The sequence below is a fragment of the Sinocyclocheilus grahami genome, unplaced genomic scaffold (assembly GCF_001515645.1).
Source record: "Sinocyclocheilus grahami isolate Dianchi unplaced genomic scaffold, SAMN03320097.WGS_v1.1 scaffold819.1, whole genome shotgun sequence".
Classification (NCBI taxonomy): Eukaryota; Metazoa; Chordata; class Actinopteri; order Cypriniformes; family Cyprinidae; genus Sinocyclocheilus; species Sinocyclocheilus grahami.
Window position 1 is genome coordinate 249,850 of NW_015505998.1, and position 4,144 is coordinate 253,993.

Consider the following 4,144-nt stretch of genomic DNA (forward strand, 5'->3'; position numbering starts at 1 on the left):
CACGTGAAATGGTGATTTGAATTCAGACTGCTGCAATGGTCTCGGGTCGGACCTCAGGTTTTTTGGATCCAAGTGGCCCCGTGAAGACCTCTAGGGAGAACCCCCGAGCAGATCTCGGCAGGTGGTGCCGGGGAAGGTGGAGTTAGCGAAATCCCATGGCGCGCTGCAATGACTGATTCGATACAAGTCAGGAATAATTTTACCAGCATGGTAAACCAGTATTAGTAAGCATGGAATGTGCATAGGCGTGGTCTTGGCGGACTAGATCTGCTACGTTGCTGCTGCTGCTGGAGTAAGGATACATCTGAAATGCACGTGAAATGGTGATTTGAATTCAGACTGCTGCAATGGTCTCGGGTCGGACCTCAGGTTTTTTGGATCCAAGTGGCCCCGTGAAGACCTCTAGGGAGAACCCCCGAGCAGATCTCGGCAGGTGGTGCCGGGGAAGGTGGAGTTAGCGAAATCCCATGGCGCGCTGCAATGACTGATTCGATACAAGTCAGGAATAAATAGGTTACGTAGATAGGAATGAGCAAATGATTGGATGAGCAATTGGCTTTGAGTAAACCAATCAGCTGCTCGGAAGAGTTTCATAACTGAACTATATATTTAACTACTTTAGTTAATTTGAACTAAGAATGAACAATACTTCTACAGCATTTATTAATCTTAGTTGATGTTAATTTCAACATTTACTAATACATTTTTAAATTAAAAAGTTAACAATTTTAACATTTTGATTACAACTGAAACTACATAATGTTAACTGTATCTTAAATACATCATATTATGTGGAACACAATTTTCCTTGAGCTTTGGAAATGAGAGTTCACCGTACTGTGCAAAATATATTCAGAACTTGCTCACCAGTTCATTTTATTGAAATGACTTCTCCTGAGCTTTCATGTCAAATACATCAGAACGAATCAACACAAGTCCGTCCACATTTCCGTGTTAATGATGCCAATTTGGTGATTATAAACTTGATGTAATAAAGAAGAAGAGTAGATGCCATTATTCCTAAACATCAGAAGAACTGAGTTAAATGCACTAAAGCCTGTCAAAGTTTGTGTTCCTAGACATTCGGAAATCCTTCTGAAGATTCCCAGTGTTAGAAAGTCGGGTCTTATCACATATATTTTGAACATGATCCCTGGTCATTTTACTCCAATCTTAATAGTTGGAGTGCCATTTCACTGGAAATTGTTTTGTGAGTGTTTGATATATGGCCCTTTTCAGTATCTAGATCAGAGTTGCTTATACATTTTAATAAAAAGGGCCGAAAAACTGAAGAGTCAACTGTCCTGGACTCCATTTTCTGAAAAAGTAAAACACTGGCACCAATGCACCAAGACTCTCCTCTGTCCTGTGCCCTTTACAGGTCTGATAATAGCGCTGAATATCCTACATAGCTGCTGTAAGTTGTGTTTTAGGACGATCATTCTGTCATGTCAGCTTACACCTGACTCTGTGGTGAATGCCATGGCTGTGTGGACCAGAAGGAGACACTGTCAGATCGTGTCCTAACCAGGTGTGAAGCAATAATGCGACAAGTGATAAAAAACTCTTTCATGTTAAATCTGAGTTTTTGTCCTGACCAGCTGTGATGAGCAACAGGATATTTTGTTTAGGCACTTGGTTTGTACTTCTGTGGCCCGCCAGGAAATCTCATTCATCCTTAAATGTGACTCCACAGAGCTGTAATTTACACATCAGCTGTGTTCCTATTGGCTGCGATTGAGTCATGTCATGCCACATTTCCGTTTTCAGTAAAGACAAGCAAATTACTTGATACTGGAAACGAAGAATTCAGAAATGTTCATCTCCGAGACAGATGGTGGGATTATTCTAGACAGTCTCCCACACTCCTTCACATTTGTCCATGTCCGTCTTCTAATTATCAAATGCAAGAGCGTTTGTATAAATGAAAAGTACGAGTTTGCTGGGGTTGAATGCACGTGGATGCTAACAGACAAAGCATGCAGCAGCATCATGCATTAGAGAGAAGTGAAAAGCTCCAGGTAAACAGGTTAGTCTGGCATGAAGGAATTTGTTTCCATGGTGATGCTTTGGGTTTGTGTTGCGCTCTTGATTGATTTTCACCTCTGCATTCATTGTGTATGACTCCATCAAGGACTAATGATGCTCTTTGTGTGCCGAACTCATGACTGAATAACTGTGCAACTCAATGATTTGAATTGATTAAGGAACACAATCTAACTGACTTTCAAAATGTTTTGACAACCCATAAGAAGATCTGCAGCGGCGACAGTCTGACCTTGGTCTGTCGTGCTTTAATACAATACGGTGTTCAAATGCTAAACCTTCAGGCATTTGAGCTGCAGCAGTAACTCAATCCTCATAAAAGCATTATTGTTCCAGACGCCTTTCACTTTCAGCAAAAATGCATAACTCAAGTGCTTTCAAAATAATGCTTTTGATTTACCTTCCACTGAGTGTGTCTTCATCCTTGACCGTTTGTACTGTAAATGTTTTTGAACGTTTTAGAGGATAACCTCAGTTTGACCCTTCACAGCCAGGGCCGGCCCAAGCCTTTATGCGGCCCTAAGCAGAATTTTATTTGGTGGGCCTCTTGGTGCTGGCCAATATGACTGATTGTTGTCAGTGCTTGATTATTCGCACGCTATAAATCTAGCACACCCATTATCAATTGTATTTGTTGTAGCGGTGTTGCTTACATCATACCAGTGTCTGCCTGGCATGTTTTTACCCTTCTGTGATTTTTAATTGTAACATTAGCAAACCCACAAGAGTGGTCAGGTGTTAATTTGCACTTTAACATTCAAAGTCTTACAGTACTAAGTGGCATACTTAATGTAGTGTACTGACAAGTATCTAAATAAACCAGCAGGCAATGCATTTATGGGACAGAATGTTATTTTAACAACAAAAAATATTAAACACAGCAATAAGTCATCTGTAGGCTACATCTAAAACAACAACTACTCTATAACTAGCTAACTGTGGCAGAATGATATTGGAATATAACAGCAAAGACCCTATAACCTAAGGTGAATACCAAGTTTATGAAACAGAAGCTTATTTTTATTACAAAAATATAAGATTTACACAGATGACAAAAACTAGTCTACAATCTAAAACTAGCTAAGTAAAATGTTATATTATAATCGATTTGAACCCTTTGACACGCTCCGCTGTGGCATACTTAATGTAGTGTACTGACAAGTATCTAAATAAACCAGCAGGCAATGCATTTATGGGACAGAATGTTATTTTAACAACAAAAAATATTAAACACCGCAATAAGTCATCTGTAGGCTACATCTAAAACAACAACTACTCTATAACTAGCTAACTGCGGCAGAATGATATTGGAATATAACAGCAAAGACCCTATAACCTAAGGTGAATACCAAGTTTATGAAACAGAAGCTTATTTTTATTACAAAAATATAAGATTTACACAGATGACAAAAACTAGTCTACAATCTAAAACTAGCTAAGTAAAATGTTATATTATAATCAATTTGAACCCTTTGACGCACTCCGCTTTGGCTGGTGCTGAGCCAGAGAAAGACGCACTCAGTGCTTTATATATAACAACTGTTCAATGTTTACAAACGTATAAAGTTCATTTTAGATTTCAGACCTTTAAATAAACATTTCAATTAAGGGTCCCACTTTATATGAAGTGGCCCTAATACTTGTGTACTTGCATAGTAACTAGATGTGTACGTAGTATGTAACCACATAAACAGTTGAGAAATAAAAAATGAAACTGCTGTGGTGTACCTGCATTTACAAACCCAGTACCCGACTCCCCTGGAACATGAAACACTCATGCAATTAGATGTTCATTTTGACAGTCTGCTTACCATTGACAGCACCACCGGGTGTTCAGGATTACTTAAGGACAATATGCAGCTCTGCTGGTTCAAACTGAATTATTCAGGACGGTAGCCCTCCTAGAGCAGGGTTGGCTGTCCTGAATTAGAGCAGTGGTTCACAACTAGGGTTGGGTATCGTTTGGGTTTTTTTCGATACCGGTGCCAAATCGACTTTTAAAAAGGTTCCGGTGCCTAAACGTTGCCTGAACTGATACTTATTAAAAAAAAAAAAAAAAAAAAAAAATTCCCCAAAAAATTGATGTTTTGCTCATTAC